Here is a 24692-nt window from a genome sequence, read left to right on the forward strand (position 1 = left end):
CTAAATCATTTAACCCTTTTGCTGTCAGAGTTTGCACACATGTTTTGCACACAAGCTCAAAATACCGATTTAGGCATGAGGACAAGTTAAGTTAAAACCCCCAAACATTATATATTTACTGAAAGCAGAGACCCTGAAGAATCGAATAGCGGTAGTTATGTCAGGGATGGGCTCTCAGCCCTTCCTTCTCTGTGCTCAGGTTGCTCAGTTGTCGGTTAATTGCCAGTACTCATCGTTCCACAGTGGCTCACCTGTTGATCATCTCTTGCTCGTCAATCAAGCCCACAGCCAGCCCCTTCTGGCTATTTAAATTGCCTGGTTCATTTTGTCAATGCCCTCGCCTTGGTCAACATATCTAGAGACTCTCTGCTGTGTTCCTGTTGAAGACTTGCCTGGCTGATGTCCCTTCTGGTTCATGATCCTGTCCGCGGCCTCTGACTACGCTGATCTCTGGCTTTCTTATTTCCTGGCTTGTTATGATTAAACGGATTTGGCTACCAAACCCTGGTTATGTTTTGACTACATTTACCATTTGTAATATTTTTACCATTTTATTAAAAGGTGTGATTTATACTGCATTTTTTGTCTCCGTCTGTTTCATGGTTCCTGACAATAGGCGAAGGCCATGAATTCAGAAGATGCAGGCAAACCACCTAGTGGTAATATTTTTTCCAGGTTGAATGAGCAGGATCACCACATGGATCAGTTTGCCATAGCGTTACAGACACTCCTGATTCACACTGCTCACCTGAATCCTCCCACTGTGGCTGTTGCAGTACAACCTGTGTTGCAGGCTGGTTCTGCTGCTGCTCCAGTCTCTGTGCAGGCACCCGCCTTAAACATTACCTCTGTAAGAGGTATGTCTGGTTCCACTCCACTTCCCCAGCGATTTGGGGGTGATACAGTTCAATGCAGAGGGTTTCCCAACCAGGTTGGAATATACTTTGAGATACTGACCCAGGCGATCCTCGTGGTCAGAAGCAAATTAGGCTTCATTATTTCTTTGCTTTCTGATAGAGCCTTGGACTGGGAAAAACCCTCTATGGGAGATGCAAAAACCCATTGTCCTGAGTTACCCAGAGTTTTTGTCTCCCTTTAAAAGGGTATTTGACGTTCCTGCATGCTCCACTTCTGCTGCCAAAAGCCTGTCCATCAGAGTTTGAGAACTGTTGCCGATTACACCATTGAATTCCATACCCTCGTGGCTGCTTTATCTCATGGTCTTTCAGATAACATCAAAGATGAAATAGTAGCCCGAGACATTCCTACAGATTTGGAGAAGTTGATCACACTTGCCATTCTCATTGACTCCAGACTCCGAGAGAGACCTTCCTTTAAAGGAGTGCTTGCGGAAGCCTCCTGTACATCTGGCTCCAAGCTTTGCAGTCCCACCCTTGCCTCCCTCAGCTTCCATGCCTCCTGGTACCGAGTCTGCCAGTGAAGTAGAACCCATGCAGTTGAGCTTCACACGTCTCTCTTCGGATGAGAGGGCTTTTAGGAGGAGGGAGAAATTGTGCCTTTATTGTGGCCAGGCAGGTCACTTCTTGAAGACTTGTCCTACCCGTCTGGGAAACACTTGCACCTCAGGTCCTGTAGGGGACAGGCCTTAGGTGGCGTTGTTACATCCCCAGTTACCTTGAAGGATAAGCCTCTAGTTCCAGTTACCCTTTTGTGGTCTGAGTCGTCCATCGATACACAGGCTCTAATCAACTCTGGAGCTGCAAACCTGTTCATAGACAGTGCCTTTGTGTCTAAGCACTCAATTTCGCTGCAGCTTCCACTCCACTTGCCATTGAGGCTATTGATGAGAAACCTCTACAGCCTGCCCATGTGACTCATGAGACCCTTCCAATGACCATGACCATAGGGGCTCTACACCATGAGATAATCCAATTTCAAGTCATTTCCTCTCCTCATTATCCAGTGGTTATTGGTTATCCTTGGTTACAGAGGCACAACCCCTCTTTTGATTGGCTTTGTGCTGAGATTCTTTCCTGGTCGCCACAATGCAGTAAGACATTTTTTCGGAAAGTGGCTAAGGTCTTGTGCATCTCTTCCCTCTCCTCTTTGCCAGAGGAGTAATGCAAATTTAACGATGTCTTTGACAAGGGTCAAGCCAGTAGTTTGCCTCCACATGGTCGTATGATTGCACAATTGACCTTCAACCTGGTGCTATGCCTCCTCGTGGCTGGGTTTACCCCTTGTCTATCTCTGAGGATAAAGCCATGAAGGACTATGTTACTGGCGCACTTTCGCGTGGGTTCATCCTCAAATCCTCATCTCCTGCTGGTGCTGGCTTCTCCTTTGTGAAAAAGAGGAGTGGTGAACTGAGACTTTGTATCAATTATAGGGGTCTCAATCACATTACGATTAAGAACGCCTAGGGAGCAGTTTCTATTAGTATACACAGGGGGAACACTGCAGGTAAATGTGAGGTGAGAGGAGGCTGAGCTCTGATTGGACGGTGAAGTCTCTGAGACATTCACAGGAGGGCCTACAGGTCCCAGCATGTCAACCACTTTCTGAGGAGATTGGATCTGTCCAGTGTGTTGGCTCCGGGGCCCCCTACAGGAGATCTGAGAGGAGGATCGGGCACCTAGGGGTGTCTGGCTGTAAAGAGAACCTGTCATCATCGGCCATTCAAATCAAAGTAAAGGGAGTACACCTGATTTGGAGTCCGCTCATGTATCAGTATTACAAGTGCACTGACTGGATCTACAACAAAGAACACTGTGGATGCTCTTTTCCCACAGCAGATGAGCTCAGGACTGGCCACGCACACCCGCTCATGGGCTTGAATACAATGAGATGGTTTGAAAACTAGTGGTCCTGCCTGGAGCGTTTTGGAGATTGTATCATTACCACAGGCGATCCAAAGAGCAGCGGCTTCACAACAGCCCCAAAGCATGATGTTGCCACCCCCATGCTTCACAGTAGGTATGGTGTTCTTGGTTGCAACTCAGCATTCTCTCTCCTCCAAACACGACGAGTTGTGTTTCTACCAAACAGTTCTACTTTGGTTTCATCTGACCATATGACATTCTCCCAGTCCTCTTCTGGATCATCCAAATGCTCTCTAGCAAACCTCAGACGGGCCCCGACATGTACTGGCTTAAGCAGGGGGACACGTCTGGCACTGCAGGATCTGAGTCCCTGGCGGCGTAGTGTGTTACTGATGGTAGCCTTTGTAACGTTGGTCCCAGCTCTCTGCAAGTCATTCACTAGGTCCCGTCGTGTGGTTGTGGTATTTTTGGTCACCGTTCTTGTGATCATTTTGACCCCACGAGGTGAGTATTTGCGTGGAGCCCCAGATCGAGGGAGATTATCAGTGGTCTTGTATGTCTTCAATTTTCTAATTATTGCTCCCACAGTTGAGTTCTTCACACCAAGCTGCTTGCCTATTGCAGATTCAGTCTTCCCAGCTTGGTGCAGGTCTACAATTTTGTTTCTGGTGTCCTTCAACAGCTCTTTGGTCTTCAACATAGTGGAGTTTGGAGTGTGACTGTTTGAGGTTGTGGACAGGTGTCTTTTATACTGCTAACAAGTTCAAACAGGTGCCATTAATACAGGTAATGAGTGGAGGACAGAGGAGCCTCTTAAAGAAGAAGATACAGGTCTGTGAGAGCCAGAAATCTTGCTTGTTTGTAGGTGACCAAATACTTATTTTCCACCATAATTTGCAAATAAATTCTTTCAAAAATCAGACAATGTGATTGTCTGGATTTGTTTCCACATTTTGTCTCTCATAATTGAGGTATACCTATGATGACAATTACAGGCCTCTCTCATATTTTTAAGTGGGAGTAATTGCACAATTGGTGGCTGACTAAATACTTTTTTGCCCCACTGTACATCGTGTTGGGTGTATTATTTTTATTTGTTTTAGATCTTAGCGCAGTTTCTTTTCCGTTTTTCCAAGATTAAGTACGCCTACCCGATTCCGTTGATTACGGAATTATTTGACCACCTCAAGGGAGCAACGTTTTTCACAAAGCTCGATCTGAGAGGGGCATGCAATCTTGTGAGGATCAAGGAGGGCGATGAATGGAAAACTGTGTTTAACACCAGGACAGGACATTATTAATACCTCGTAATGCCATTTGGTCTTTGCAACGCTCCTGCAGTGTTTCAGGAGTTCGTCAATCGTGTCCTCCAAGATATGTTGCAGCAATGTGTGGTGGTTTCTCTCGATGATATTCTCATATATTCTGAATCCCTAGAGAGCCACCAACCAGATGTCTCCCGTGTGCTACAGAGGCTGAGAGACAATAACCTGTATTATAAGTTGGAGAAGTGCAATTTCATTATGAATAGGTTAAATTTCTGGGTTATGACATTTCTACTGCCGGTTTTTTGATGGACCATGAGAAATTATCTGCAGTTTTACAGTGATCTCAACATGTAGGTCTACGTCTGTTAAAACGTTTTTATCCTAATCCTATGCTACCCTTCATTCTTGAGGTTTATGCATCTGAGACTGGAGTGAGTGCCATTCTGTCTCAACGTCCTACATCTGAGAGTCCCAAGATTTACAGAACTATTCCACAATCCCCAAAAAAAACACCTGGCAGGCCAGAAGAATTGTTTTTTTTTTTTTTACTGCAATTAGGTAACACTTATGCCCCGTACACACGGTCGGATTTTCCAACGGTAAATGTTGGATGGTAGCCTGTTGTCGGAAATTCCGACCGCATGTAGGCTCCATCGGACATTTTCCATCGGAATTTGCGACACACAAAATTTGAGATCTGGATCTCAAATTTTCCAACAACAAAACCCGTTGATGGTGTGTACACAATTCTGACGCACAAAATTCCATGCATGCTCGGAATCAAGCAGAAGATCCACACTGGCTATTGAACTTCATTTTTCTCAGCTCGTCGTAGGTGTTGTACATCAATGCGTTCTTGGTGATCAGAATTTCCGACAAGATTTGTGTGACCGTGTGTATGCAAGACAAGTTTGAGCCAACATCCGTCGGAAAAAAAAACATGGATTTTGTTATCGAAAAATCCTATCGTGTGTACAGGGCATTACAGTGATAGTAAACCTCTGAGGGAAAAAATGAACAAATGCTATGTTTATATAAAGTTTACTTGTTGCATCTAGTGTGAATTCTGGTTGTCCTCTCTTCGCCTGTAATTTTCAGACTACCCTCAGTACATAGCAGGTGATTGAAAACCTCAGATGTGCATGTTTCTCAGTGAGATTTGGGGTTCTATCCATTCCCTCCACTCAGGTGTCAGATTACACTTAATTCTGTGCTGTGCAGTGTGTGACATAAGATCCCCGTCCCCTGCCTCCTAGTGGCTGAGAAATACCATCTACTATATGTACTTTAAAGGGCTGCAGATAAACAGGTACAGCTTATATGGGAGGATTTGCTTCATCGCTGTGTATCACCTAAGGCTAGTAACTTCAGCTGGCTTATGTAAGGGTTTATTATCACTTTAAAGGCCTTGTCCCTCTCTTATTCAGTGACTGGGCAGTAAAAAGAGAAGCAGCAGACTGATAGCCTCTGCTTTGTGTTACACTAAAACAGTTAGTCCAGTGTAAAAAATCCAGGAAACTGTTGTATGTACAGGGAATTGTCACGAATGTCAGGTCTACCTCAATGCAGGTGGTCAGACATTATAGCTAGCTATTGTGTGCTTCACCTATAGCAGCCCCCTTTCCCTTAAGACAAGCAGGCCTACCCGTACTTGGTTGCCCCCAGGATTTATACACAATGCTATAGTGCCTGGCTACCACACTAGGGCAGACGCGAGCAGAGCAAACAACAGACTACTTGCAGTTTAGCAGACAGATAGCGTGGTTCTAAGATGGTCCAGGTAATAAGGCAGGCTGAGTTTAGGGAATAATCCAATATCCAATCCGGGTCATACACAGGGAGATCAAACAGCAAGCAAGGCAGACAAATGGCAGGCTTGATCAAGAACAATGCAGGCAACTGCGTCTCTATCACATGCAAGGGATAGAGTCTTCGGTTTGCTTATATCAGGTGACTGAGCAGATCATTAACAGGTGAACACAGATGGGGAGAATGCAACACCCGGATACTAGAATGGGAACCAGCAGCACTTCGGTGATGGAAGTTCCGAAAAAGCCTGCTAGCGTGAACAGATGCAGCTGGGACCCAAGAATTTTCTTCAGGACCACAGGCCACCAGATACTGGACAGCATTTCTTACTTTTCTGGAATCCAGAATACGTTCTACCTCATATTCTTCCTGCCCGTTGACCATGAGTGGAGGCTGGGATGAAACAATGGTATCCCTCTGAAGGGGTTTTAGAAAAGAAACATGGAAAACATTAGGGATCCTTATGGAGGCAGGAAGTTGAAATTTAAAGGATACTGGGTTTACCTAGTGAATAACTTTGTGGCCCAATAACCCACCTAGGAGCCAATTTCTGTGAAGGAACTTTGAGGGACAGATTTCTCGTGGACAGCAAGAACCAATCCCAACCCTAATCTGAGGAGCCTGAGAGCGGAGACTATACGCAAAGCGTTTTTTGGGCAGTGGAACTAGAGGACAAGTTAGTCTGGGCTTTACTCCAAATCTGAGAAAATGTGTGGACTGTGGCGTTGGCATTGGGAAGGTCAGAAAAATGTCAGGGAATGAACAGGAGTTGGAATGGAAACCATAAATGCAATAGAAAGGATAATTTCCATTAGAAGAATGAGGCCAGTTATTATAGGCAAATTCAGTCCAGGGCAATGCTGAGGACAATTTCACTTGCTTATCAGAGACAAAACAGTGAAGATAGGTCTCCAGGGATTGGTTCATCCTCTGTTTGCCCATTCATTTGAGGATGATAGGCAGAGGAAAAGGAGAGGCTGGTTCCCAAGAGGTCACAGAAGGGCATCCTGGATTTGGAAACAAATTGTGTACCCCTGTCAGAGACAATGTTCTGGGGCACCCTGTGGAGTATTTCTTGGACAAACAAGGAAGCCAGAAGTTTTGAGAAGGGGAGTTTGGCAAGTGGAATGAAATGACCCATTTTACTAAAAGGGTCCACAACCACCCAGATGGCAGTGAGCCCATTTGAGGGGGGCAGTTCTACAACAAAGTCCATAGCTATGTGCGTCCATGGGTGTTTAGGGGCAGGCAAGGGTACAAGTAGTCCAGAGGGCTTGACTTTTAAAGGACTTAGAACTAGCACAGGTTTCGCAAGCTTTCACATTGGAACAGGAGTCCTTATGGAGAGAGGGGCACCAAAGCCTACGTGAAATCAAAGAAAAAGTTTTAGCAATTCCTGGGTGCCCGGCAATCTTAGCATCATGTAGCACTTTAAGCCTAAGATGGAGAGGGACAAACAGTTTTGTAGGGGTAGATTGGATGGAGCCGTAAAATGACTCTCTAAAATAGAGTCTGAAAGGTCAGGCGAAAGAGCCCCTATCACTTGTACTAGTGTGTGTGAAGTAAGATATTTTAATCTTAGATGAAGTTCCCAAACAGGGCTCAAAACTGCGAGACAAGACATCTGCCTTGGCATTCTTAGAACCAGGACAGTAGGTAATAGTAAAATCAAAGCGGGTAAAGAAGAGGGACCATCGGGCCTGACGAGAGTTAAGGGGCCTGGCCGTCTTAATGTACTCCAGGTTCTTATGGTCAGTATAAACTACAAACTGATGATGAGCCCCCTCCAGCCAATGTCACCATTCCTCAAGGGCCCATTTGATGGCTAAGAGTTCCTGGTTCCTAATTTCATAATTTAGCCCTGCACTGGAGAAAAGGCACAGGGATGTAGCTCGTTAGATGAAGACGACCGCTGGGAAAGGATGGCTCCTACATCGACATCGGAGGCATCAACTTCCACAGTAATGGCCTTGTGGGGTCAGGATAGGTCAATACAGGTGCTGAGACAAAGGCAGATTTAAGTCTTTGAAAGGCAGAAATGGCCTCGGGTGACCAAACAGCAGCATTGGCTCCTTTCTTGGCTAACCAAGAAAGGAGCCAATTATTAACCAATTACTGCCCTAAGGCAGTAATTGGTATGGCAACGGTGGAGAAATTCCTAATAAACTTCCTATAGAAGTTGGCAAAGCCCAGGGAACGTTGCACTGCTTTTACATATTTAGGCTGAGCCCAATGGGAAATAGCCTGTACTTTGGCAGGATCCATGGCCATCCCAGTGTAACCCAGGAATGGTACTTCCGAGACGCGAAAAGTACATTTAGAAAATTTTGCATACAGAGAGTGTTGCATACAGAGAAATTGTAAGCTCCCGTAGATCCAATTTGGTGAAAATTTGATCTCCCTGAATATGGCTAAAGAGCTCAGTAATGAGTGGCAGGGGATATTTGTTAGGGATAGTGATCTTGTTCAGACCACGATAATCAATACAGGACCATAAGGATCTATCCTTCAACTCAACGAAAAAGAACCCCACCCTGGCAGGGGACGTGGAAGGACAAATTTTCCTTAACATAGGTTGTCATGGCCTGGGTCTCAGGTAGTGACAGGACGTGGTCACGGGACCACGTCCTGTAGCGACGAAACGACCTAGGGAGGAGGAGCTACATCCTGACGACACCGCTATCCTAGTACCCGGAAGACACGGGCTGTTTTGGAGCCGGCCGGCTTTCTCTATATGCTTTCTTGCAACCGCTGTTTGTAAGTGTATTTTATTGCTTTATTTACTCAATAAATGTGAGGATTTTACGCCATGTGGAGCTATTTATCTCTTTCATGCTGACACATTCAATCCATCCTGCTGCGGTCTGTGGAGAGGGTTCCTGTGGACCGGATGACACCCAGTGCCTGTCTCTGAGATCCCTGGCTGGGGTTACAGCCGCCTGCCTAGTGAGGTCTCCTATAATTAAGGGACCAACGCTCTCTGGTAAGAGGCAGCAGTTTTTTGAAGGTGGAGGTTTCATCTATGCACCCTATTCACCGCAGCAAGATTATTTCTAGTATTTTTTTCACATATTTTTTTCACCTGTCACTTGGGGACATTTATCTTTTTTTCCCGTTTGGTTTACACAACATATGGACTGTAACCAATCACTGTTCATTGTGCACAAAGTTTATAGACATCATTTATGTTTCTAATCTGTTTTACAATATTGATTATCACCCATTCATGTTATATATTGATTATTGATTATATTTTTACTTATATTTTGGTATAAGTTCCTAAGGCATTTATTTGCTGCTTGTATCACACCATTAGCGCAACTTTTTTTACTATTTAATAATAAAGTTAACCCGCTGTGCTTCCAAACCAGAAGAGTGTGGCTTAAGCTTTAAATATAGCATACAAATATTTTTTAAGTTGGAAAACACATGGGGGTCACCAGAACAACGATCAGGCGGGTTAACCTTGGGGCGCTGGATCTGCCTTATCGTTGGAGGTGTGTTTACACGCAAAGACAATTCCTGGACCTGGCATGTCAGTTTGCACATTTCCTCAGCAAATAAACGGGCCTGTGCAGAGTCCATCTTGACAGAAATTTTGTTAAAGGCTTGTGATAATGTCACGAATGACATATCTACCTCAATGCAGGTGGCCAGACACTATAGCTTGCTACTGTGTGCTTCACCTATAGCAGCCCCCTTTCCCTTAAGACAAGCAGGCCTACCGGTACTTGGTTGCCCCCAAGACTTATACACAATGCTATAGTGCCTGGCTACCACACTAGGGCAGACGTAAGCAGAGCAAACAACAGACTACTTGCAGTTTTGCAGACAGATAGCCTGGTTCTAAGACAGTCCAGGTAATAAGGCAGGCTGAGTTTAGGGAATAATCCAATATCCCATTCAATGATAGTCTAGGTAATAAGGCAGGCTGAGTTCAGGGAATAGTCCGATATCCGATCTGGGTCATACACAGGGAGATCAAACAGCAAGTAGGCAGACAAATGGGAGGTTTGATCAAGAACTATGCAGGTAACTGTCTCTGTCTCTATCACAAGCAAGGGATAAAGTGTTCGGTTTGTTTATATTAGGTGACTGAGCAGATCAATCACCTAACAGGTGAACACAGACAAGAAGAATGCAACAGTCAACACCCGGATACTGGAATGGGAAGCAGGAGCACGTAAGTGATCCTGACAGGAATGTGTAATAACTGGACTCAAATTATATGTACGCAGTCTTGGGCTGAAGGAATTTCCACATAAAACAATGTTCAAGAAAGATGCCAAGTATATTGAAGTTATCAAATAAATCTTACATGGTACCAAGCAGTATTGGATGATTGAATATGAGTATGAGGATTTGAGAAAGGGATATGCCCTGAAACATGACGTCCTGTTAACCAGCTTAGTGTACTGTTCCTTGATGTCCCTCCAGTTTGTTCTGGGTGAGCGACTGAGGATTTCTGGGTTCTGGTGACATCACTTACTGGTTAGAGTCCCTTGGGGCTTCTCCATTGTGACTGGCAGCCATCTATCATCCTGTTCTTGCTGAATGTTTGACTGGAGATCGGCACACTACATTTGCCCTCAGCCTGCTAACTTTTCATCACTGCCTGGGATTACTGCTAGGTACCATGTAAGATTTATTTGATAACTTCAATAAACTTGGCATCTTTCTTGGACATTATTTTTTTATGTGGAACTTCCTTTAGCCCAAGATTGTGTGCATATGCTTACATTCCGTATACACAAAACAGTTTCCTGTTTTTTTGTTTTTTTTTTTACACTGGAGCACCTGTTTAGTGTTCTTTCATGCCATTCATCTGCTCCACTACCCTAATGGCCACTTTAAAGGCTGCCCAAACCTACCTATGCACCTGGCTGGGGTTACAATTTACATGCTTCTGTTGGGGTTCAGGCTTCTTTGTAGTTATTATCTTCTTTTTGTTAGTCAATCCTCTCACCCTATCGGCATATCTCTTATCCCCCTGACTGGCACTGTACAGGGATTCCAAGAAGCCAATACCAAGTCAAATTCAGATGCATATACTAGTAATATTTAAAAGATATACATTGAATGTACATTGAATGAGCTACATTAATTTGTGTCTGGAGTTCAACTTGGAATTCAGCATTAAAGTGGTTGTAAAGGCAGGTTTTTTATCTTAATGCATTCTATGCATTAAGATAAAAAAAAAAACTACTGTGTGTAGCAGTCCCCCTTCAGACTCCCTAATACTTACCTGACCCCATCTCAATCCAGCGATGTTGCATGAGCATCTTTGCTGTCCCTCCTCATTGGCTGAGACAGCAGCAGGGCGCTATTGGCTCTGGCTGCTGTCAATCAAAGTCAGTGGTCCAATGAGGAGACAGAGGGGGCAGGGCCAAGTCGTGGCTTCATGTCTTAATGGACACACAGAGCAGCGGCTCGGCTCAGGTGCCCCCATAGCAAGCTTCTTGCTGCAGGGGCACTCAGGAAGAGGGAGGGGCCAGGAGCAGCACTGGGGGACCTGAGAAGAGGAAGATCTGGGCTGCTCTGGGCAAAACCACTGTACAGAGCAGGTAAGTATAACATGTTTGTTATATTGAAATGAAAAAGACAGAGACTTTAGTATCACTTTAACTATTTAACTAAAAAGCAGACTTAAAGTCAAAAAACGTACAAAGCCAAATCATAAACAAGTGTAGCGCTGGTAGATTTGCGATCTACCATATGTTAGGTAAATTTAGTAACTTGTTCGTTAAAAAGGTTAGGTTTGCCTCTGTTTCAGCTTGGCTGACGTTGCGTGTGTTTCCCTACTGACCGGTGGATGTCGCTGTTATCACTGGTTAGTGTTGGAAAGGCAATGTGTCGAAGCGTATGGATGCTCTTCTGTCCCGGAGACAACTCAGTGGAGGTAGTCCTCCGAGTTGCATTCTGGGTGAGGGTATTTATGGGACAGACGCCAGGCCCGGGAGCTGCGTGACCAGAAGAACAAGTGGGAGGAGTCTACCCTACTTGCTACTGCATGGGACGCGTGTATGTGTTTGGCGCCAGAGGAAAAGAGAGGCCTCGTGATCGTTCTGAGAAGATCGGAGTGTGGCCATGTCTTTTCCGGCGATGCAGCCAATTATGGGACCGAGAATGTTTCCTGCAAGCACCGTGATGAATACTGTGCTATCTGGAACCCTGCTTACGGATACTGGAGTTCGTTTGAAGCCGCAGGGGAGGTTTGTCCTGTATACCTCAGGAAATATTGAGGGACTGGGTATAATCTGCCACCGATGTGAGGGATTGGACATGCATTTCCGTCCATTTGGCCGATGTCCGCAATGTGGAGAGTACTTGTTTGTGGTGGAACAGCCTACCACGTCGCCCCATGCTTATCGGATGGATTGGGCAACAGGTATCGTCACAGTAGAAACTGCTACTACTACAGAGAGAGAACGACAGGCCACCACTTTGCCTTTTGTTGCTGACAATGTTTCGGAGAGAGACACTGCTGCTGTCGTCTCATCAGGGGACATTACTTTGATTTCTGCGTCCACTACACCTACTCCTGTTGTAGCTGCTCAAAGGGAGGTGGGATATGTGAAGGCTTCCCGTGGCCGTGGGCGAGGCCTACTTCAGAGGTTACCTGAACCGGAGCTACCAGAGTCCACGTCAGGAACGGGTAAGCCACTGATGGGGAATGTATCCGGACTGTAAATAAATATCTACCAGCAGAAGAGTTGGGAGATTCGGAAATAGAATCCATGTCGGATCTTTCTGGTGATGATGACCTATTTGAGACTATGTCACAAGAGCTGTTGTGGTCACAAGGCGAAGACATTGCCTCTGCTATGACTTTCCCTGAATGGACAGCCCTGAGTTCTGGGAAGACGTCACCCTGTGTGGAGCCACACAGTACTGTTACTGGGACTTTGCCAAAAGTTGCTAGTTCACTACAGACACCGGCTGGGTCTATGGTGAGCAAGTCATTGGATTCCTGTGTACCGCCTGGTATGGGGAGGGACAGATCTTTGCCCAAACTTGCATGCTTACAAAGAATGCTGAACAAACGTGTAGCTGCCGAGTATGGTTTGGAGTGCCCCTATGTGCCCCAGGATATTATGCAGGTGATTGAAACTAACCGGGAACTTTGGTACAGTGAGGCTGTTTGGGACTACTTGTCTGTGCCTAAGCCTTTCCGAAAGACTGGGAGATCTGTTAAGATGGATGAACGTTTTAGTGGATGTTTCATGCACTGGAATTTCGGTCGGCACATGTATACTGACAAAGTGGTCATTTGCAGGCCCGGAAAGGACACAGTGGATAAAACGGGAAAGACACTGACTTTCTCAGATCCCCAGTTTTATTGGTGATTCTGGATAAAAGAACTTTGCAAGTAGTTAGCTAGTTAGTGTCAGTGTAAAGAGATCTGTGTGGTCAAGATCTACATATTCTGTTCAGTATTTTAAATCCAAGGACTTCTTTTTGCTAGCCAGATTTGTTCTTTATTTGAAGAGATCATATTACAGGGAAGGACTCTTTAAGTTTGCCCCAATATGGATAAAAAGGAAGGGAGGCTCATTTAAAAAAAAAAAAAAATGAGGCTTTGCTCCTGGTATTGTACAGTATATGTGTGTGTTTAAATATGTTTTTCTTTTCAGGAACTATTGGACCTCCTATCAAGCTGGGAGGCTTTTCAGCTAGATAGATAGTGAGGTTATGTACAGTCATAGAATGGTTTTGTTTGCGGATGTGAACATAATGTTTTATAGATGTAAGTCTTATAATATCTTTCCACTGTCTTTTCCTCTCTCTTTGTCTATCCAGGTTATGAGAAACTCAAATACCTACTCCCGGGCTTGGGAGTTATTGTCACTGTTTTTGGACAGACGTTGGGGACAAAGTCTATTGTAGTGGGGGGAGTATGTAGCGCTGGTAGATTTGCGATCTACCATATGTTAGGTAAATTTAGTAACTTGTTTGTTAAAAAGGTTAGGTTTGCCTCTGTTCCAGCTTGGCTGACGTTGCGTGTGTTTCCCTACTGACCGGTGGGTGTCGCTGTTATCATTGGTTAGTGTTGGAAAGGCAATGTGTCAAAGCGTATGGATGCTCTTCTGTCCTGGAGACAACTCAGTGGCGGTAGTCCTCCGAGTTGCATTCTGGGTGAGGGTATTTATGGGACAGACGCCATGTTTTGGGGTCGTTTTACAGCCACCTGCTGGCCTGGACAGGTATGCGTTAGAGAGCTACCTCGTGGTCCTCTGTTCCGGAGGCCCACGTCGCTGCGGCGCAGGGGTGGGCCCAGAAGCTTGTCTGGGGCCTACCACAGCGGCCGAGGAATGGTCCTGAGCTGTCTATCCCGAGTGAAGAAGCTGGACAACCGAGGAAATCCCAGGGAGGACCCGTCATGGAAGGATCATGCAGAGTGCTGGTCTGGAGAGGGGCCTGGTGACTCGGTTGGAGGACGTATCCTAAAGTAACTATACAGCATAGTGTTGCCGGGTTGGCTTAAAGGTTCAAGCACTGTGACTGATGTTCATTAGAGGAAAATAACCAATACATCCTGTGGCAGAGGATAGTACGGGTTTATCTCAAACAAGTCTGTGGCAGAGACTTTTGTTCATGCTGCGTACTGGCTGCTAGGCAAGTGAGAGAGGCCTATCCAGGCGAGCAAAAAGTGTGTCCTACGAGGGGATCGCATTCTATTGTAATATCCAATTTCTACCAGGACATTTGTCAAGAATCCTACAAGAAGATATTTGAGTTTCTTCTGCAGTTTCCTTTCTGCCTCTTTCCTGCTACTTCCTGAGTAAATTGTTTAATAAAGCATTGAAAACGTACTCAAGTGTTGGTGCGTGTGTCGTCCAGAGGTGAACTCAACGGAACCCTAGACCCCGTGCCGGTGAAACAGAGGGAAGGAGAGTGAAGGTAACAAGCCCGCTTAAACCAGCAGCTCCACCGAGAGTTATTGCTACACAAGGAAGCAGGAAGACTGGGTAAGCATTCTGAAAACCTAAATGTACGACTTTGACAGCAGCATAAGAAACATGCACACCTAACATTTTCTAAAGGACCAAGGTCTATACAACCTAACATACCCTTCAATATGAGCCAAGCAGCTTTATTTTCTTGGAAATGCCCTTTACAGGGTACGTTCACATCTTTAGTTCCCTTATTCCACAATAATCTGTTGCATCAAATGCACACATACATATCTGTTTTAACTGCCTATATGATCAATTTCAGCTGTACTATTTTTGGAATGGTAAAAGAAAAAAAAATCTACCTGTCATTTACTTTTTCAATCAAAATATTTCAGCATAATGATAAACTAGTGGATGACAGTACAGATCTATGACTTTTTTGTATATCGCTTTTTAAACTGCAAGAATATTTTGTCTTTCTATGATTTTTTTTTTTTTTTATTATTTACACCAGACATATTGTAAAACAGTGCAACCTTGTGATATGGAACCATGCACAATCATTGTGCAGGTGAAAGGAAAGCCTAAAAATTTAACAAGGTTTTTGTCAGAACTAATTGCATGAGAATACACTAGAAAGGGTGCACCACGTGGGTTTTATGTTTCCACAAAAAGGTCAGCCTACATAGTGGCTGAATAGTGAGATCCGAGACCATGCTAGTACAATATCCACAGAGACACTGGAGGATGCATTTACTCACGTTCATTACCATTATCTGATTGTAACAGTATAGTAGCCAAGAGATTGAACATGTAATGGGAAAGCCAAATAAAACCAAAGACAGAGTATTTGAGACTCGACTGATGGCAGAGTGCATGCTTTTCCATGTACAGGGTAGATGGTCTATCTGCTTACAAAGGGGTGACAGTTTGTTTTATTCACAGGTGTATAGTCAGCAAGTTAAAGGTTATGTGTAAAGATCACCTAATCTCTCTGTGCTCAGTTCAGAGAGCCATTGGCAGTTTAGAGCTTTATCTCCAATTTTCTTCCGCACAGATATTTTGTTTCTGATTCAAATTAAAAGCTTTTCAATTAAATTCCTAACTAAAATAGAGAATGTCATTCAATCTTAAATAGCACCCAATCAAATCTTGTTTTAAACCTTTTAGCAGGATGATTGCATCACATGGTTTAATCTGTGCACTTTTGCCTTTGTCACCATATTTAATAAATAACAAATCCTTAAAACTAAACCCACAATTTGTTTTGTTCCTACCTTGTCTCATCAGCATCAACTTAACTGGCAAAGGGGTCCTCTTTGGATTGTTATGGCGTGATGATATTGGTCACCCATATAGCAGTGTTCTGTGTCATCATTATAAGACATGCTCACCTAATGACCCATTCAGCTGGTGACTAGGGTCACAGATGATGTGTGGGAGGATCTATGCTCTGAAAAAGGTTTACTGTGCACTATATGGTACATACTGTAAACAGCTAAGGAGTCCCACCATAAATCGGCCAGATTCAATAACGATCTGGGGCAAGCCAGTTTGATTATTAATCTATGAACTAATGGGAGGCAAGGGTGTCAACTTGCAGTGTTACAACTTGCAACCCAAAGACGGTGGCCTTTCTGACGCAGGATAGGCCCTGTTTTCTGCTTCATTGCAATGAAGCTTTGGTCATGATGTATAGTGTATTTAGAAATGAGAAGAGTACACATGCTATGCAAGTCCAAGACAAAAATAAAAGTCTGAACATTGCACCTGTTCAAGCCTTTAACCAGTTCCCGACCACCGCACGCCGATGTACGTCGGCAGAATGGCACAGGTGGGCAAATGGGTGTACCTGTACGTATCGCACCCCCCATGTCCGTGACGGTCGGGTTCGTTAGGGGAGCGATCAGTCCCCAGGGCCAGACCAATGATTTATGGTCTGGCCCTGGTGATCGCTCCTAACAAATGAAAACTTTCCCCTGTTTGTGTAAGTGTAAACACAGACAGGAGGAAGTGATGTCATCTCTCCTCGTGGGGTCTTTTCGATTCCAGTGAGAGGAGAGGAGACATCTAACCGTGAGTTGCATAACATTACACTAACACCAGTACACATAGGTACACTTGCCACCCCCCCGATCACTCCCCGATCGCCCCCCTACCCAGTTAACCCTTTCACACCCTGTCACTGTGTCACCAATTGCAGTTTTCAGATTTTTCACTGATCACTGCATTGATGTAATTTGTGACTGAAATAAGTGTTATGCCGCGTACACAAGGTCGGAATTTTCGACAGAAAAAGTCCGAATGAAGCTTTTGGTCAGATAATCTGACTGTGCGTAAGCCCCATCGGACTTTTTCTGTCGGGATTTCCGATGGCTTAAGATGGAGAACATGCTCTAAATTTTTCCGTCGGAAATGCTGACGGAGCTTCTCCAGTTGGCAAGTCCGACCATGTGTACGCGGCATTAGGTCTAAGTTACCCCCCTAAACCCCCCTAATAAAGGTTTAACCCCTTGATCGCCCCTAGTTAACCCTTTCACCCCCTGTCACCAGTGTCACTAATCGATCGCTGTATTTGTGTCACTTGTGGCGCTAGTTAGCCAGTTAGTTTCACCGTCAAGTTTTTATAGGGTCAGGTACCCCCATATATTACCTTTTAACCCCCTGATTGCCCCCTAGTTAACCCTTTTACCCCCTGTCACCAGTGATCACCGTATTAGTGTTACGGGTGATGCTGGTTAGTTAGTTTGTTTTTTATAGCATCAGGGCACCCGCCGTATATTTCCAAATAAGGGTTCAACCCCCTGATCGCCCGGCAGGTGATATCAGTTAGGTTTTAGCATCAGTCAGGGTCTGCATCGCCCCAGGCAGCGTCAGATTAGTGCCAGTAGTGCTAACACCCACACACGCACCATACACCTCCCTTAGTATTATAGTGTCTGAACGGATCAATATCTGATCTGATCAGATCTATACTAGCGTCCCCAGCAGTTAAGGATTCCCAAAAACACAGTGTTAGCGAGATCAGCCCAGATACCTTCTAGCACCTGCATTTAGCCCCTCCGCCCAGCACAGCCCACCCAAGTGCAGTATCAATCGATCACTGTCACTTACAAAAACACAACACACATAACTACAGCGTTCGCTGAGTCAGGCCTGATCCCTGCAAATGCTAATGCCCTGTACACATGGTCGGATTTTCCAATGGAAAATGTGTGATAGGACCTTGTTTTCAGAAATCCCGGCCGTGTGTGGGCTCCATGACACATTTTCCATCGGGATTTCCGACACACAAAGTTTGAGAGCTTGCTATAAAATTTTCCGACAACAAAATCCGTTGTCGGAAATTCCGATCATGTGTACACAAATCCGACGCACAAAGTGCCATGCATGCTCAGAATAAATTAAGAGACGAAAGCTATTGGCTACTGCCCTGTTTATAGTCCCGACGTACATGTTTTACGTCACCGCGTTCAGAACGATCGGATTTTCAGACAACTTTGTGTGACATTTTGTATGCAAGACAAGTTTGAGCCAACATCCATCGGAAAAAATCCATGGATTTTGTTGTCGGAATGTCCGATTAATGTCCGATCGTGTGTACAGGGCATAACAGTTTTCTTGGTAGTTTTGAATCAGTCGCTGACAGTCAGGAGCTTTTTTTTCTGTGAGTCTCACTAGTGTACCCAGTGCTGGGACAAAGCCATTTGGTGCCCAGGGTGAAGATGGCAAACTGCCCCCCCCCCCCGTTTTTAAGAAAGACTCAATGTCGTTTCAAAACAAGAATATACTTATTATTATTATATTAAGGGACACTCTGACGGGCACATTTTATATTGAGGGGCACTCTGATGGGCACAACAAAATGTGCCCCTTAATGTAAAATCTGCCCATCAGAGTGCCCCTTAATACAAAATGTGCCCATCAGTGTTGCTCCTAAAATAAAATATGCCCATCAGAGTGCCCCTTAACATAAAATGTATTCTTCCGCAAAAAAGAATACACTAAGGTAAGGAGGGGTCAGTTACAGATATAAGGGGGGAAACCTTTATATCAGTGTCCTTTAACATTATTGTATTCACACCCCCCTTACATCAGTGACCCCCTCCCCCTTAGACTGGCCTGGCGGCACTGTCACTGACCTCCTCTCAGGTGCACCGTGCAGGGCTCAGTTAGACGGCTCCAGCTTGGTGGCTCTGGTTTTATCCTATAGTCTCCTCTCAACAGTCCACACATGTCTGGCTTCTCCCATGACCCCCATCCTGGTGGCACTCCCACTCTTGACTCCTCTCCAAACTCCCTCAGAGACTGCAGACATGATATAAGACAAGAGATGATCAGAAGTTGCGGACATGATACAAGAGATTGGTTAGAGGCTGTGGACATGATACAAGAGATGGTAAGAGACTGCGGACATTATGCAGGCGATGGTTAGAGACTGAGGACATGATACTAAAGATGGTCAGAGACTGCAGACATGATACAAGATATCAATGCAGCCTCACTGTGCCCATAATTGCAGCCTCACTGTGTTCATCAATGCAGCCTCACTGTGCCCATAATCGCAGCCTCACTGTGCCCATAATCGCAGCCTCTCCGTGCCCATAATCGCAGCCTCTCTGTTCCCATGATCACAGCCTTACTGTGCCCATCAATTCCGCCTCACTGTGCCCATAATCGCAGCCTCACTGAGCTCATCAATGCCGCCTCACTGAGCTCATAATCGCAGCCTCACTGTGTTCATCAATGCAGCCTCTCTGTGCCCATAATTGCAGCCTCACTTTGCCTATGAATGCAGGCTCACAATAGCCTGCCTTGAATCACACAGTTGACATCTCCCGCTGTGTGTCACATAGCTGGGTCTGTGTGTGTTCGGCGGCGCTGTAACAAGGTCCCACCCCCCCAGACCGGCTCATGTGATAGGCGGAACACTGATTCAATCTGCTATCACACGAGCCGGTCTGGGGGGGCGGGACCTTGTTACACCACGCCGCCGACAACACACAGACCCAGCCATGTGACACACAGCGCTCCCGGTGCTGTGTGTGACAAAGAAGAGGAGGAGGCGGGAGGGGAGCGCTGTAGTCAGCCACAGATTAAAGCGGCCCCAGGACAGACGGCCTACAGGGAAATTTCCCGGTATCCCGGTAGGCCAGTCCGGACTGTCACACTTCACTGCACCCCCCCACCCCCAATAAATTGTACCGCCCAGGGTGTCCGCCCCTTCTGCCCCCCCTTGTACTGGCTCTGAGTTTACCAGTAAATTTAGAGACCAAAAAGTCAAATCGAAGGTACACTAGGCCTACACGTTTCTGAGCATGACAGATAGTGAAGAGGAATTCACTCATCTGTCAGATTCAGGCTCAGAATACGATTCTGTAGACAGCAGCAGCACCCTGACAGATAGCTCTGACGAAGGAGTTGTGGTCCCTGCCAAGGTCAGGCGTACCAGACCAATTACGTTTTCCGAATTTTAGACCTTTCTGGGCCTATCCCTCCTCATGGGCATAACTAAAAACAGTGAGTTGCTGTCATATTGGTCCACTGACCCAATTCACCATATGCCCGTGTTCTCTGCCTCCATGACCAGGGCACGATACGAGCAGATCTTGCAGTTCATGCACTTCAATGACAATGAACTATGTTGTCCTCGGGGTGACCCTGGATACGATCGGCTCTACAAAATTTGGCCCCTCATAAAACACTTCAACCAACAGTTTGCAGCCTTGTTTACTCCCCATCAAGTTGTCTGCATTGATGAGTCTCTGATTAAGTTTTCTGGCCGCTTGTCTTTCAAACAGTATCTTCCCAGCAAGCATGCCAGATATGGCATGGCGGAACACTGATTCAATCTGCTATCACACGAGCCGGTCTGGGGGGGCGGAACCTTGTTACACCACGCCGTCGACAACACACAGACCCAGCCATGTGACACACAGCGCTCCCGGTGCTGTGTGTGACAAAGAAGAGGAGGAGGCGGGAGGGGAGCGCTGTAGTCAGCCACAGATTAAAGCGGCCCCAGGACAGACGGCCTACAGGGAAATTTCCCGGTATCCCGGTAGGCCAGTCCGGACTGTCACACTTCACTGCACCCCCCCCACCCCCAATAAATTGTACCGCCCAGGGTGTCCGCCCCTTCTGCCCCCCCCTTGTACTGGCTCTGAGTTTACCAGTAAATTTAGAGACCAAAAAGTCAAATCGAAGGTACACTAGGCCTACACGTTTCTGAGCATGACAGATAGTGAAGAGGAATTCACTCATCTGTCAGATTCAGGCTCAGAATACGATTCTGTAGACAGCAGCAGCACCCTGACAGATACCTCTGACGAAGGAGTTGTGGTCCCTGCCAAGGTCAGGCGTACCAGACCAATTACGTTTTCCGAATTTTAGACCTTTCTGGGCCAATTCACCATATGCCCATGTTCTCTGCCTCCATGACCAGGGCACGATACGAGCAGATCTTGCGGTTCATGCACTTCAATGACAATGAACTATGTTGTCCTCGGGGTGACCCTGGATACGATCGGCTCTACAAAATTTGGCCCCTCATAAAACACTTCAACCAACAGTTTGCAGCCTTGTTTACTCCCCATCAAGTTGTCTGCATTGATGAGTCTCTGATTAAGTTTTCTGGCCGCTTGTCTTTCAAACAGTATCTTCCCAGCAAGCATGCCAGATATGGGGTCAAGATGTACAAGCTCCGTGACAGGGCCACAGGCTATACATATAGTTTTATGGTTTACGAGGGAAGAGATAGTCACCTAGAGCCGGAGACCTGCCCAGATTACATAGGGAGCACTGGTAAGATTGTGTGAGACTTGGTGTCACCCTTATTCAGAAAGGGTACCACTTATATGTGGACAATTATTACACGAGCGTGCCACTTTTTAGTCACTTGTTTGATCATATAGTAAAAAACAGTGCAGAGCTTAAAATAATAAAACAATAAATCTAAAAGACTTTCATATAAAATGTCCAATAATTCTATAATATAAGGATAGTCCCAATGGACAATTTAGAGAGCCAGGTCATCATAGAGAGAGACACCAACAGACAAGATGAAGAGTCCTCAATAGTGATCAGGGTGCTCAAATACAATCGGAATATATGTGCGTCCTTATCCGTGCTTCCACCAGCATAAATACAGGCCGCTCACCTTACTTCGTGGACCTCTGAGCTAACAGAAAGATCATACAGGTATTCCCCACAGGGGCAATCAGATAGTAAGATGAGATCCTGTCTTTCCAGCAACCCAGCCTCAGATAGATGACAACAGCAACACCCTCTCTGCTTATACTTTAAAAGCTTTTTATTCAATTAAAATGCTACTTGCAAAAGAAGCACTGAAACCCCAGTGCTAGAAATTTAAGCTTGTTTCATGACACAGCATCTCATGACAAAAGGTTGAAAGGTGGCTGCAATGACGTCAGAGCCTTCCCGTCCACACGCGTATCATCCCTGTGGGCGGGACTTCTTCAGCGTATCACGGGGGCTTAGTCTAGACATCATGTATATATAATCCTCATGTCTCATTACTTAATTACATGCCTGCCCCCCAGCATGCATCGCCACAGCGACACGAACGCCTAAGGAGCATGGCAAAACGCTCAAGTCCGCCCTACATAGCTGGCACCACAGCGTCACTCCCGACTCCCAGATGTGTATTAACCTCCAGCGTACAGTGTGATAGTAACACGAACGCTCGGGGGCATGGCCTCAGCTGACGTGGCCATAGCTTACACCGTAGCGTCACTTCAGATGCTCGGGTTGCAAGGAAACCTCCCCCCAGCGTACTGCACCATGGGGATAAGGACACTCGGGAGGCATGGCCACTGGACGTTCGGGCTGCAAGGAAGCCTCCCCGCCCAGCATACAGCACCATGGAAATAAGGACGTTCGGGGGGACTTGGCCACACACTCAAATCTAGCCTCCACACTATACCTTACCGCTGACGTTCAAGATGCATTATAACATCTGCCCCTTGGCTACATACATTATCTGGAGTGCAGGGACAATAGACGAATCAATACATAGTCCACATCTTCACGCTAGGGGGCATAGTGAACAAAAGCACTGTCCTACCCATAACTGGAAGTATCTAAGATTATCACGGGGTCACCTCACAAGAATAAAGCACACAGACATCCAACCCTGTTAAATGGGCACCAGGGTTAGGAACCCCAGGTGCAAAAAACCTCAAGGGCCATAATTAAATCAAAAAGATATTAAATAATACTATTTTGACTATAACATAAAATACCCCTAGGATCTTATGCTCACAACCACATGGTTGCTCACCTATTAAATCAAAAATGTTAAAACATTACATGCAATGACATCATGACAGCCACCTCCCAGATGAATACCTTAAACACATACATAAAATATAATACAAGTCCAAACATATCATGCATAATCCTATAAAAAACCTATTGCAATGCCCTAACCTCCTTTCAAGAGCACTTTAAACACGGTTCACTTTATTTCTATATTGATTATTGTATATTGATGCACTTTTATATAGACTGATGTAAATTACAGGTTGTCACTGCAATTATCGTAGTATCACAACTGTCGCACAGGGTTGGAAATTTCTCTATCACATATGAATGCTACATGTGTCTACAGAGGTGTGTATGCTACACAGGTTGTCATTGGGAGGATCGCATAGGATTGTATTTTTAATTTTTCGTGATCGCAAGTTATAATCGCATAAGATTGCGTTATTAGATTCACTCGATTTTTTTATATAGGATTAGAATATCTCATCACCACTATTTAACTGCAACCAGTCATATTATGATTTAGTACGGTTACCGTATGATTATATTTGGATAGCGCACCATTATATTGGTATAAAACTTTTTGGCACGAGCATATGGGACGTGATCAATGCTAGCAGCTGTCCTTTAATCATCTCTAATTATCATTTGGATTTTCATATGGTAGCACGCAAGATTCTGTTTGTTTTTTTACAAAAAAGTGTCTGTATACTTATTTCAATTGGCTCTGCTGAATGCGTATGTGCTATACAAAGCTTCAGGATGAAATGGATCCTTCCTTAAATTCCAGGAAGAGATCATCACAGCCCTTCTGTTTCCAGACGGTGCTGTGGCCCAACTTCCTAATCCAAATGCAGTAAGCCGGCTGCATGGGAGGCATTTTCCTTATGTCCTCCCTGGTACCCCTACCCAACGAGCCCCCCAAAGAAAATGTCATGTCTGTAGAAAGCGCGGATATAGGTGTGACACCCGCTATTATTGTCCCTCCTGTCCTGACCATCCTGGTCTTTGCATTGGTGAATGTTTTGAACTCTACCACACACTAGTGGAGTATTAGCGTAGGGTACAGCACTGCACAGACTAGGACACACATTCACAGGGTCTCCAAAGATGCCATCACATTTTGAGAGACCCAAACCTGAAACCGAACTGTTACAGTTACAAAAAAAAGTGTAAAAAAAAAAAAAAAATATATATATATATATATATATATATATATATATATATATATATAAAATTAAAAAAACAAAAATAGTTGTCGTTTTATTGTTCTCTCTCTCTGTCTATTCTCTCTCTATTCTGCTCTTTTTTACTGTATTCTACAATGCAATGTTTTATTGTTACTATGTTTTATCATGTTTGCTTTTCAGGTATATAATTCTTTTATACTTTACTGTGTTTTATTGTTAACCATTTTTTGTTTTCAGGTACGCCATTCAGCTGCAGCACGGGTTAATTTATCTTGACAACAACGGCATTTGCTCCCACAATATGTAAAGCCGTGACTCCAGCGCTGTCGGAGGTGATTTCACCACCACAGTTAAAAAAAGAGCATATATGCCGAAGCATGGGAGCAGGGGTGGAGGAGCGATTTGCTCCTAACATTAGGGACGGATTTCCCCCATGCTTAGGCATTTTTTTTTAGGCACAGA

The sequence above is a fragment of the Aquarana catesbeiana genome, linkage group LG04 (assembly GCF_042186555.1).
Source record: "Aquarana catesbeiana isolate 2022-GZ linkage group LG04, ASM4218655v1, whole genome shotgun sequence".
Lineage (NCBI taxonomy): Eukaryota > Metazoa > Chordata > Amphibia > Anura > Ranidae > Aquarana > Aquarana catesbeiana.